The 14,047-nt window shown below is 34.9% G+C and overlaps 1 non-coding gene across 1 annotated transcript; it reads left to right on the top strand.

Annotated features, from left to right (window-relative positions):
* Positions 1 to 7,830: 7,830 nt before the first annotated feature.
* On the top strand, positions 7,831 to 7,932 carry LOC128032783 (small nucleolar RNA R71). Its single transcript, XR_008189104.1, has one exon. It is a non-coding gene; the product is annotated as a small nucleolar RNA R71 (small nucleolar RNA).
* Positions 7,933 to 14,047: the final 6,115 nt, after the last annotated feature.

Genomic DNA, 14,047 nt, shown 5'->3' with positions numbered 1-14,047 from the left:
AGGACTAAATCGTAAAAGGTGCAAAAGTAGAGTTCTATTAGCTAAAGGTATCTATTAGCTATGGGATTAAATAGTTAAGGGATTTATATGGTAAATATACCATTATTATTAGTTAAAAACCAATGTTAAAAACTAATTTTAAAATAGTAAATTAATAAATTCACATAAAATTAAAGTGAAGAAATATGGTATCATCTTCTTCAAGCTTTATTTTCATCAAAATTTTGAAGAAAGGAAGCCATTTTTAGGGTTTAAAGTTTGGCTAAGCTTAGATTGGTGAATGGCGAGTGTTTTTCATCCTATTTTTAATGATTTTTATGTTTTTGAAGTCGTTGTAGCTTAATCTAGCTAGCCCAGGGACTAATTTGCAAAAAAATTAAAGTTTTAAGGTTTTTACATGAATTTTATTGCATGATTTATGAAGTTTGATTAAAGATTATGAGTCTTTATTTTTAAATAAATAACTTTTGTAAAGTGATTTTTGATGAAATTATCATTTAGGGACTTATATGTAAAAGTAGTAAAAATACCATGATAAAATTGTGAAATGTTGAGTTGTATGAGGTTGTATAAGTCCCTAGGTAATTCAGCTAGCATGAAACATGGATGAATTTGCATAAATGTTAATTTACGAGCTTAAGGACTAAATTGTAAAGAAGTTAAAATATTAGGGGCAAATGTGTAATTTTGAAAAGTATAAATTTTGGACTGAATTGAGCAGAATTAATATTAAATGGATTGAATTTTCTTATTTAGAACAAGATAAACCTCGTACAAATTTAGATTGAGGAAAAGTTAAAGCCTCGGATTAGTGATCTTAATTCGACATCCTTAAAATCGAGGTAAGTTCGTAAGTTTAAATAAAAATTTAATGTTATTTGATTTGTATGCTATTATGCTATTTATCATATCATGTTTCGACAGAAATCCAATGATGTTACGATGACTATCGAGCCTCGTTTGAACCTTAAGAATATATAGGATACAAATGACATGTCATTAGGGTTACCATGTTTCGGGTTCTAGTCTTGAATGTCCTATCGATGGCTGAGTTCCAGTATTTGTTGTGGCTACTCATCAGCTTGTGTGAGTGGCATTGTGTAGCTACATTCTGACCATCAACTTGTGTGAGCAGACCCATTTATGGCTCGAATGAACAATGATGTAAAGGAAAAGGAAAAGGAATAGTTTCGACCATATGTTTAGCACACTTTGTGTGAGCTTCCCGCGTATCCAATATTATTCTAAGTGTTTCAACAGGCATGTAAAGGGAAATAACGGTAAGTGTTCCGATCGAGCCTATCATGAACTTATGGAAAGGTATGAATTGTCAATGATCCATGTATGTATATTCATGACTATAGAAACTACGAACTCAAATGTATTATGTATTATGAACTTAGATGCTTGTGATCAAAAGTGGTAAGTCAACTACTTATCATGTTGAAATTGCAAGTAAATGTGAAATGCCTAAGTCATATGCTCTGAAAATAATACTTGTACCATACCTGCTCAAGGGTCATCATTTTTCATTTTTCATCTTTGTTTATGTTGCTTGAGGAAAAGCAATGACTTAAGTGCAAGGGAGTTTGATCTTCCATAATTCAGTTTAGCAGATTAAACTAGTTTTTACATTTAAGGAGCCTGAATACAAGCATTTTCTTTATGTTTCAATTCAATTTCTTTAGTTTTATTTGCATTCAATAAAATGCGCACATCGAGTCTTTTATTAACCTTAAAGGCCAAATGAGGCCTAAGGGAGAGCTAACGTACTTTGTGAGTGTGCAGGAGACCATTAGAGGGCATTTCAGGTCAATATTGGATGCTATGTTGCAACACAAAGAGTAGAATAAAGAAAGTGAGAAACTACCTTCAATGTCACGACATACCCCTGAAGATGGCTACAGAGGGACATGTTGGTTGCTACATCGTGACACAGGTCCTGGTGTGTCGCGAAATTGACTCTGTGACGAATTTAAAACATGATGTTGGGGCATTTTGGTCTACACAATTGAACCTAAAGCTCGAGAACGTTAGGAACCCTAGGGCTACGGACGACGACTACCTGAAGGCTATAAATAGACCTCTTTGGTACACATTAGGGACACCAGTCAATTAGCTTAGATTTTTTCTTTAGGTTTAGATTTGTTCTCTTACTTTCTTAGGTTTTTATAATTTTGAGTTTATTTGTTTTCTTTAAGAGATCTGATTGTAAAGAAGATCAATTTCTATGGATTTGCTCTATTCATCAATGTCAATCAGGCTTTCTTAAATTCTCTATTTCAATTCATTCCCTATGATCAATTCTTCCATTCTTTTCATGTTGTTTATGAAAGCCATGAGGAATTAATCCTTCTATGGAGGATTAACGAGTGGAGGCATGATCTCTTAACTGTTTTTAGGGGTACTCAACGAATCAACTATCTGGAAAAGGAAGAATGTGAAACAAACCCCAGGCCTAACAACCTTGGGAAGTTATCAAGGTGGGACTTAAACCAAAATTGGTATTGCCCATTCATGAACACCTTTACTCCAAGCCAGTCTGGATTGTGAGGATGGAAGATAAGTAGTTCTTGCTGACTCGTTATGTTAGTGGAAGATCAGAAGATCCTGCTAGGGTAGCATCTAGTTGGTTGACAAGGAACCCGAGACGACACTTAATCCAGATTTGATTCACTCTATCTATCTCTATCTCTTACAATTTTAATTCTTTTTTATGTTATTTTTTTATTATTTTACAAACCGTAAAAATATTTCTTATTTTATTCTCATACTATAACTAACCTAAAGTATTAATTAGATCATTAATTGTTTATGTTAAGATTGATTTAATACTTGCCTCCCTAGGGTACGATCCTCAAGTATTCACCTACTTCGTTGTAAAATCTATATTACAACTCGACCCTATACTTACGTATACCACCTCATAACTCTCTATTTTATTGCACTATTCACACTCTGGATGTTAGTACATCTGAAGGTGGTCAAGCATCAAAATAGTTTCAAGTATAAAAATAGTTTGGCATATTGTACTATTCCTATTCTTCTCCCTTTGTGACCCTTACTCGCTCACCGTCTCATTTCTCATTCTTTTACCTTCATTATTTGTCCACATAAGAAGTCACAACATAATATAGCAACTACAGCTAGCTCACGAGTTTTTGTGCACTAAGGAAAGATTTTTCTACTTTTGTGACATTGTCACATTTTTTTTTCTTTTTCAATACATCTCATTCACAAATGCTTTTACTTTTCAAGTACTTTTTCTACTCGTTTTTATTTTCTTTTCAATTTTTTCATTTTTTTGCACATATTGGCTAACCTACAATTACTATATCACCCTGTTTCTTCCTATTTCACTCTATTTTTACAAAATTTTCCTTGATGTATCTACTTAACCCTCAATATGTATGGCTAGACGTTATAGTCGTGCAGTTCAAAATCAAGGAAAAAGGGTAATTATAAATTAATATTTTTGGACTGGGTTTTGTATGAAGGTTCATCAAGAAGTGTTTTCTGGCTCAAATATAGGTACTAAGGATGAATAAACATGGTTAGCTTTTTTGCTCTGGGTGTATACCAAACAATGCCTTAGGTCATCCCTCGGTATCTTAATATTTACAAATTTAATCAATCAAACAATCACAAATTCAACAATCTATCATACATACTAGCATGCTCGTTTCCATGTATTCTCTATATCATTTGGTACATTCAATTGCTCAATGCCTATTGAAAGTGTAACATATACAACTTAGTAGTCTAATAACAAAAAATTTAAAATCATTTACTATCATGCCAAATTTATCGTAAATACAATCAACCTATAAACATGCTTCTAACTAATCATTTGTATTTCTACAAGATCAATCACACAATTGACAATAAAAAATAAAGAAAGGCATAAAAATTAAAAAAAATTCTATGTTACACCCTACACTTTAGAGAACACATTGTCCTCAATGTGTAGCCCTGAAAAGATAAGGAAAGAAGTTACCTGATTGATCGTGCTAGTGCCATAATTTAAGGGTGGGTACTCCTTTCAATTTTTCATTAAAAGCTCAAAATTGTTGTGCTTCTGTCATGTGGGGTCCCTACACAGAAAATTTTAAATAGAACATAAACAAATAAAAATCTATTGTCAATTATACTCTTAAAAAAATTATCCCAAAATTACAATATTTAGAAACAAAAAGTTCAATCATCCTCCCCAAAATCCTGCTCCCCATCCTCCTCTCCTTCCTCTTCACTTTCTTCTCCTTCCTCGACCTCTTACGCTACCGTCTCTTGATGGCTATGCATTGGGGCAAACATATCTGGCAGGTAATTAGGAACTCTCATGTTATTCTGCCGCATAAAATCTTGAAGAACTGGGCTCGTTTCTTGTACCCATTGTATTATTCCATTTATTTTCGCTTCACTGCTCTTGCCCCTTTCTTGCCTAGATGTCGATTTTACTGATTGAGTTCTACATACTGAGTGCACATAGAATCGCCTATTAAATTGTTTGTTGGATGCATAAACTGCTCATTCTCTTCCATCAGAACCTCTGTAGTCTTGTAAAGTGCCATCACAAGATGGGGAAACAAAATCCTAACCTTCTGGACACTAACGCAATGCTTCATACTTTGACAGATCCATTGCCCTATGTAAATCTATTTCTTCTGTAAAATGTCAAATAATAAAATAGCTCGGAATGTATTGACATTAGAAACATTAAGAGCAGGTGTAATTCTAGTGCAAATAAATTGCATCCACATTTTAGCTATTAGACACATTATAGCTTGATTGAAACTATTTGGTAGTACAGTGTGTGGACGGGGGTTCCATTCACCTCGATTATTAGTTAAGTATTTAACAATGCTTTCCATATCAATATCTGTAAATCTTATTAACTCAATGTTTTCTAAATAATCAGAATATAATATGGAGCATCGTAAAATTTACAAATCTTTTTCGAGGAGAATGACTCATCCGTACTTCTCACTGTTATTGTTTTCTGCATGACACCATGTGGTCTCCGGGTTTCCTTATCCCTGAGAGTAGCATAACTTGCACAAGTGGAATAACAACATTTTCTGTTGGGATCTTGTAGAAACGTTCCCATCTATGATACCTAACTAAGGACCAAATTTCATTACACAGGAAATTTTTTCCTTGAAGTTCGAGGAAGTATTTTTTAGCATTGTGATTTTGAAACTTTAGAGGATTCGAAATCGTTAGTGGTTCTTATGTATTTGTTTTTGTTGATTTCCTAAGCGGTATCGTTAATGTTATTGTAATCTAAATATTAATAAGCTATCAAGCAATTTATCCAATGAAACAGTATAAATAAATTAGGAACCCTTAACCTTAAGTAGAGTGCGTTGAATTCCTCGTAAAATTGCTTTAGAGTAGCCCCCTGAATGCTTTTGCCTTAGTCCTTGGGAAAATCACACAAGAATTTGTTGCAATGGAAGAAAGGGAATTTTAAGGTTCTAAAAATGTAAAGGTTTTGAAAGGTTTAGAGAGGGTTTTGTAGTTTATAAGAGGGTTATGATATGTTTTAAGGTTAAATAAGAGGTATTTCAATGTTAAAATGGCTTAAAACAAGTGTAAAAAAATAGGTTAAAACAAGTGTAAAATTGGTGGGTTGTGCAATTGGGTCGAGCCGACCCTGCAAAAAAGTTGCAGCGATGTTGCGACACAGGGGTATTCTGTCGCGACACCCCTGGCAAGATGTCGATGTCGCAACACACTCTAAAATTTTGAAAACCTACGTAAATTGTCCTCTGTGTCACGACAAAAAGGTGTTGTGTCGTGACATCGAGATGATTTTCTCGATTCTTCCGGTTCTGGTCAAGGTGTCATAACATAAGGGTGCTGTGTCACGACATTGACTCTATTTTTTCCCAAACTTCCTATTATCCGAGTGTATTAGTTTCTATTTAAAAAAATTATAGTCTAAACTACTGGTTAGTTAAAAACACAATAATATATATAAAATTAAAATTTAATTAAAATGTCAAGTTTTGCTGTCGGATTCATCCGTCAACTCTTTTTTTAATCTGTGGACGCTTCTTTCCTTCTATCAGTATTCATCCAATGTCCGTCATGCAACTCCACCTTCCTTCGCTTAACTCATTCTCGAAACTTGTTCCTTTGACCTGCACTAATTACAGAGAACACTTTCCCTAACTCAGGGTAGTTAGGCTTTTGGATAGATATTTCATAACATTATTTTCCTAACTTCTCCATATCTCTACCACTCCGTTGGTGACCACATCTAAAGGTTTTTTTCTCACCATTGATCTTCATTGTTAATTCGTTGTTCTCTAAGTCAGTGGTGGACCTTGATGTAGCTAAAAACGGTCTACCCAACATAATGGGTATTTACGGTCCTATTCAAAATCTAATATTACAAAGTCCACTAGGATAATAGAGCTCCTTACTTTAACTGATACATCTTCAAGTACTCCCTTAGGTTGTACTGAAGACCTATCGATTAATTGTAGTGTGATGTGTGTATTTTTTAGATCCTTTTAACTCGATTTTTTCATAAATAGATAGGGGACTAAATTAATACTAGCTCCTAAATCATATAGAGCCTTACTAAAATGGATGTCCCTTATCTCCATAGGTATCGTAAAACTCCCTGGGTCTTTTAGTTTTTAGGGGATGTGTTTTGAAATAATCGCACTACATGAAGCTCTTATGTTAACTTGCTTTCCTATTTTAATTTTTCTATGCCTAGACATGATTTCTTTTAGGGATTTAGCATACTTAGGAACTTTCTCAATTAGGTCAATTAAAGGCAAGTTAATGTTTAATGATTTGAATAAGTTTAAAAAACTTACAAATTCATCCTCATCCTTTCTTTAATTTTCTTCCAACCATGAAAGGAATGGTACATTTGTAAGTGCGGGTTCCTCGACTGGTTCTTTTTTCGAATCAGCTGCCAACTCGACTACTTTTTTATGGTTCTGTTTTAACATCAGCTTCTTAGGGATTCTCTTGAAGATCGTCAGAATACTTCTTACTTTCCTCTTGAATTAGTTTTTCTGGGCTACTCAGCACTTTACCCAAACAGAGCGCAATAGCTTTCAGGTGCTCCATCCCTTCTCTCCAAGGATTGTTCTCAATATTTCTTAGGATTCATGTGCCAACTTCCCTTTTGATATCTCCCATCATGCTTATTAATTTGCTCATTTGATCTCCAACTTATTCAATGTTTTTGTTGCATTAGTGCACTTCGACTGCACCTATTTCACTTTTGTCCTCATTGACTGAATCTCCCCCTCGATTCGATCCAGGCATTGACCACATACAATATGGTTATTTGGGTTGGCCTTTTCCTAAGGTTTCTGTAAACAAGGAGGTTGATAATTAGTATTTTTAATTTGGTTAGAATTATTACCTCCTCCTTGATTTCTGCCCCATCTCAAGTTTGGGTAGTCTCTCCATCTGGGATTTTAAGTATTTGAATAAGGATTTCCACCCCTATTTCTGATGTAGTTCACATCCTTGGCAGTATTATTGATGTAATGGAATAAAGGCTTATCTCCCCCATACATTGATGATGCACTATTCGAAGACTCTATATGGTTGAGCCTATCCACAATCTATTGGAATCTATCATCCTCCTAGATAACTTTTACCGTAGATGGTTTCTGGCCGTATGTATAGTGCTTAGTTGGCCATTGGAAAGAATTCATCGCCATGTTTTCTATCAACTCATCTGCATTGTCGCATGTTCTGTTCATTAGGGTTCCTCATGTGGCTCCATCTAATCCTTAACGTTCGTGTGCATTCAACCCATTGTAGAACATTTTTAATCTCATCCATTAAGGTAATTCATGATGTGGGCATCTTTTGATGTTTTAAAATACTCCCAAGCTTCGTAAAAACTTTCTCCTTCTAATTGTTTAAATGTTGCGACCTCCCCCCTTAGTTGGATCGTCTTGTTGATAGGGAAGAACTTTTGTAAGAATTTCCTTGCAAGTTCATCCCATGTCATGATAGATATGGTGCCTATAAATCTAACCAAGAAAAATCATTATCAATTAAAGAGAAGGGGAACAGTCGAAGAAAAACGACATCATTGGTGACCCCGTTATATTTAAAACTATCACAAAGTTGAAGGAATCAGTTTAAATGCTAATTCGGGTCTTCTGTCATTGTGCCTCTGAATTGCAAACTATTCTAGATCATGGCTGGTTTTATCTCGAATTTATCAATCGTGATGGCTAGCCTTGTGATGCTTCCTTGAGCTATCTCCATCTCTGGTAGCGCATAATCCCTTAGGGTTCTTTCGTTTCGGGCCATAGGTATTATTGCAGGTAGTTGCAGCTGTGGTGGTGGTATGTCCTATGGGTTATTGTTGTTAACTTCATCAAACAATGAATTATCATGTGGTAAATACCTGCAGCAGGTGGCGGGCTCTGCATCTGCTGTTGATACTATTGCTCTCGACGATCCCTACGAATTATTATCTCTGGATCAATGGTTGCCTCTATAGGTAAAAATAAAATTTTAGTAAAAATAAAACCAAAAATCGTATCTATAATTTATAAATTTCCTAACTATTCTATTAAATGCAATGATAAAAATTAATCTAGTGACGTTGCCTCCCTGACAATGAGGCCGACAACTTGAGCACCTCTAGACGTACGAACATCCAGAGTATGAGTACTACAACTAAAAGATATGGAATTGAAGTGGCGTCCACAAGTATACGGGTCAGGTTGTAATATAGTTACAATGGAATAGGCGAGTATTCTTAGGATTGTACCCATGGGAGGCGATTACTAACTTAATTCTAACCTAAACACAAATAGATCTAATTAGTACTTTAAATAAATCATATTATGATAAAATATAAATAAAAGTTTTTGGGGTTTTATAAATAAAGAAATAAAAATAACATAAATAAAAAGAGTTTTAGAAAACTAATTTATAAAATTTATCATATATGGATATGGGTGATTAGCTCACTTTGGTGGTCATAACTAATTCCTATTCTGGGCTTCTAACCAATCAACTAGTCATTAACCTAGCAGCATCTCTCAATCTTCCACTAAATAATGAGTCAGTAAGAACTACTTATCTCTCGACCTCACAGTCCAAACCGGTTTGAGGCTAAGGTGTTCATGGATAGGCCATACCAATTCTGGGTCAATTCCCAGCTAAATGACTTTCTAGGGTCATTATGCCTAGGGTTTAAGTTCTTCCTCTCCCAAACAGCTGATCTGCTAAGAAAACCCTACATAGTAATTAGTTAATTACGCTTCCACTCGCCAATCCCCTATAAGAGGATTAGTTCCTCATGGATCTCCTAAACACAGTAAACTTGAAAAATATGGTATGCATCAATAATAAATCAGCATCTCCAAATAGCATGAATAACAAGAATTGAAAAAAACCTAAAACCTAAAAGAAGGAAAAACTGAAAAAAAAAGTACAAAGAAAACTTATAATATTGAAAGTTTTCATTAACAAATGGTTTAAGAGCCTATTTATAGAGTTATGGTTGTCATAGTCCTCGACCCTAGGTTAGCTAACACTCTCGTGTTTAACTTTTGATTGTTCAGACCAAAACACCCCTGGCTCGTAAGTATTTTTTGTATAAGGTTGATGTTGCGACACCCTAGTGCTTGTGTCGCTACACCGAAGGCAGTATGCTCAGGTTCAAGCTAGCTTTAGGGGTATGTCATGACATCCCATGGTTGTGTCACGACACAAAAGGCAGTGTGTCAATTCTTGCATTTTTCTCCCGATGTTGCAACCTCAAATTCCCTGTGTTGCAACACAACGACCAATATTGAGTTCCTATGCTCTTGTATGGTCTCCTTCACACTCACTAAATTCGTTAGCTCGCCTTTCGGCCTCATTTGGCCCCTACGGTCAATAAAAGACTCAAAATACACTTTTTATTGAATGTAAACTAAACTATAAAAACTTGACTAAAACATAATAAAACTATTTGTATTCAAGCTCCTCAAGTGTAAAAATTAGCTTAATCTGCTACACCGTAATACAACAGATCAAACTTTCCCACACTTAAGTCATTGCTTGTCCTCAAGCAAAGAAAAAATAGCAAATTTAAATATAACCCTTAAGTAAGTATAATACAAACATTTGCTTTTTAGTAAATAACAAGGCATTTGGTATTTACACAAAATCTTGACATGATATATAATTGACTTACCACTTTTGGCATCAAACACCTAAGTTTAGTATCTTACAAAGAATACAAGCATTAAGTTTTTCAAATGTTTAGATCCGTCAATAAATTATACAGGTAATTTGATTCTTCTAGTAGAATACAAATTGCAGTAAATGCAATTATCTAATACGATGTTAATTCATGAATAAGTCTACCAATATCACATAGGGCTTTTCGGCTTGTAATCTTCTGAGGCTTAAGACAGGTATGGAATTTGAAAATAGTAAGCATCAAAATAGTTTCATACACGAAAATAGTGTGACACATTGTATTGTTCCCTATTCTTCCCCCTTAGTAACCCCTACCCGCTCACAGTCTTATTTCTCCTTCTCTCACCTTTCCTATTTCTCTACATAAGAAGTCATAGCATAATATAGCAACTACAACTAGCTCACGAGTTTTTTTGCACTAATGAACGAGTTCTGCTAGTTTTGTGACTTTGTCACTTTTTTTTTTTGTTTTTCAATACATCTCCCTCACAAATGCTTTTACTTTTCATGTACTTTTTCTACTTTTTTGTTTTTCATTTGTTTTGCACATATTGGCAAACCTAGAATTACTATATCACCCTATTTCTTCCTGTTTCACTTTGTTTTTACAAAATCTACCTTGATGTATCTACTTAACCCCAATACATATGGCCAGACATCTATAGTCATGCAATTCAAACCCAAGGAAAAAGGGTAATTATAAATTAACCTTTTTTGCTCGGGTTTTGTATGAAGGTTCTTCAAGAAGCGTTCTCTGGCTCAAATATAGGTACTAAGGATGAATAAACATTGTTAGCTTTTTTGCTCTAGGTGTATACCAAACAATGCCTTAAGTCGCCCCTAGGCATCTCAATATTCACAAATTTAATTAATTAAAAAATCACAAATTCAACAATCTATCATACATACTAGCATGCTCGTTTCCTTGTATTCTCTATACCATTTGGTACATTCAATTCCTCAATGCCTATTTATAGTGTAATATGTAGAACTTAGTAGTCTAATAATAAAAAATTTTAAATCATCTACTATCATGCCAAATTTATCGTCAATACAGTCAACCTATATACATGCTCCTAACTAACCATCTACTATCATGCCCTCACCTCATTTACAGTTTAGGTATCTTCGATATCCTCAATGCTTAAAAATTTTACCACTAATGGGTTTAACAATGTTGCAGCTCAGTCACCTAATCAATTTGAAAATATAACCTTGTGTAATGTGGGGAAGGGCACTTGTTCAAAGATTACCCATCAAACCCAAAATCTATTTATTACATAGGTAACCAAAATCGAGGAAGGCAAGGACTGCAATCTAATTTTTATAAGTCATCTTGGCGAAACCAACCAATTTTTTCTTTGAGTAACCAGGGGTTTGGACCTAGTAACACTTATTCACAACCCAGATTAACCAAACCACCTGGATTTACCCAACAAGTTCAGAAACCAACTCAAGCTAAATCTTCCAATGGCTTAGAAAACTTGTTGAATGCATACAAAGCAAAAATTATGCCTTAATCTAAAGCCAAAAACCTATGTTGAAAAACCTGGAGAACCAAATGATCCAACTTGCAATTGAACTTAGGAACCGACCACAAGGTGTTTTGCCTAGTGATTCAGAGAATCCAAGAAATCTGGGAAAATAGAACTGTAAAGCATTAACACTAAGGAGCAGAAAGACGTTAGAACCCAACACTATCGAAGTCGAAGAAAAGCCAATTGATGCTCGAGATAAATTAGAAGTTCAACCAAGTGTTGAAAATCTAGCTTCACCAGAACCAGAATCTACAAAATCTAATAAGGTAAATTCTGACCCAGTCAATTCTGATAAAATAACACCTTTGTTAGATGTAGAAGTGCCACAATAGACGAAGTGCCCAATTCAAGTTAAAAATCCTCCACCGCCCTACCCTTAAATACTTTAGAAGCAGAAACAAGAAGTCCAATTCAAGAAGTTCCTAGACATACTCAAGCAACTTCACATCAAACATCCCATTGGTAGAAGCTCTTGAGCATATGCCAAAATACATTAAATTCATGAAGGATATCATGTCCAAGAAATGAAAACAAGGAGAATTTGAGACGGTAGCACTGACAAAAGAATGCAATGCATATCTACAAGATAAACTACCCCTGAAGATTAAGGACCTTGGATGTTTTACCATACCTTGCCACATTTGAGCATCTTTCTGTGGTAAGGTATTGTGTGATTTGGGTGCGAACATCAACTTGATGCCCATGTCCATATTCAAAAAATTAGGGATAGGTGAGGTTATACCAACTATAGTTACACTTCAGTTAGCATATTGATCCTTAGCACATTTGGAAGGAAAAATTGAGGATGTGTTGATACGTGTAGATAAATTTATTTTTCCTGGTGACTTTGTTCTTTTAGACTTTGAAGCAAATAAAGAAATGTCAATTATTTTAAGAAGGCCTTTTCTTAGCAACTAGAAGTGCAGAAGGGCGAGCTTACCATGCGTGTTCAGGACGACTAGGTAACATACAATGATTTTAAATCAATGTGATTTCCTAACACAATTGATGAGTGTTCTACAGTATCCAAGTTAAAAGAATTAGACATGGAATGGGAACTCAATTCTATTGAGGACCCATAGGAACAAATCTTAATGTCAGACCTTTCAAGTGAAGAGGAAGGGGAGGAATATTTAGCTTTGCTAAAAGCTAACCAAAGGGGATTTAATCTACAATCCTGCTTTGAATCTTTGGAATTAGAGAGCAGAGGTTATTTCCAACCAAAATCGTCGATCAAAGAGCCACCTAAATTAGAACTTAAGGTGCTTCCTTCACAGTTAAAATACGTGTTTATTTAGGTAACGCTTCTACTTTGTCTGTGATTATTTCAGCTCGGCTAACTAAAGAACAGGAAGAGAGACTCATTCTAATGCTAAAACAATTCAAAAAGGCTATTGGATGGACCATAGTCGATATCTGTGGTATTAGTCCATCCGTGTGCATGAACAAGATCATCCTAGAAGATGGTCAAAAAGGAACTATTGATGGACAACGGAGACTAAACCCCATTATTAAGGATGTGGTAAAGAAAAAATCATTAAGTTGTTAGATGCAGGTATAATTTACCTCATCTCAGATAGTTTATGGTTAAGTTAGATCTTGTGCGTGCCAAAGAAAGAAGGCAGTACGGTCGTGGAAAACAAAAACAATGAATTAATATTGACTAGAACAGTTATGGGATGGAGAATTTGCATAGATTACTGAAAACTGAACAAGGCGACTTAAAAATAGCACTTTCCTTTATCATTCTTAGATCAAATGCTGAATAAACTCGCGAGGTGAGACTATTACTGTTTTCTCGATAGATACTCAGGTTACAACCAAATCACGATAGCACAAAAGGATCAACACAGAAAAAACATTCACATGCCTATACGGCACGTTTGCCTTTGGACGTATGTCATTTGGTTTATGTAATGCACCTGCTACATTTCAAAAATGTATGATGGCAATTTTTACTGACATGGTGGAAAAGTTTTTGGAAGTTTTTATGGACGGTTTTTCAGTGTTTGGAGACACTTACAATGATTGCTTAGCCAATCTAGCCAAAGTACTAAGGTGGTGCGAATAAACAAACCTTGTACTAAACTGGGAAAAGTGTCATTTCATGGTACAAGAAGGTATTGTTTTGGGGCCACTGAGTAACGAGACCAGGGATCGAGGTAGATAAATCAAAGGTAGATGTCATTAAGAAACTCCCACCTCCAACATCTGTAAAAGGTGTTAAGAGCTTTTTGGGACATACTGGTTTTTATTAGAGATTTATCAAAGACTTCTCCAAAATTGCTAAATCCTTATGCAAATTATTTGAGAAA

The sequence above is a fragment of the Gossypium raimondii genome, chromosome 1 (assembly GCF_025698545.1).
Source record: "Gossypium raimondii isolate GPD5lz chromosome 1, ASM2569854v1, whole genome shotgun sequence".
NCBI lineage: Eukaryota > Viridiplantae > Streptophyta > Magnoliopsida > Malvales > Malvaceae > Gossypium > Gossypium raimondii.
The sequence above is the reverse complement of the archived record's forward strand: the minus strand, read 5'-3'. Positions and strand labels throughout refer to the sequence as shown.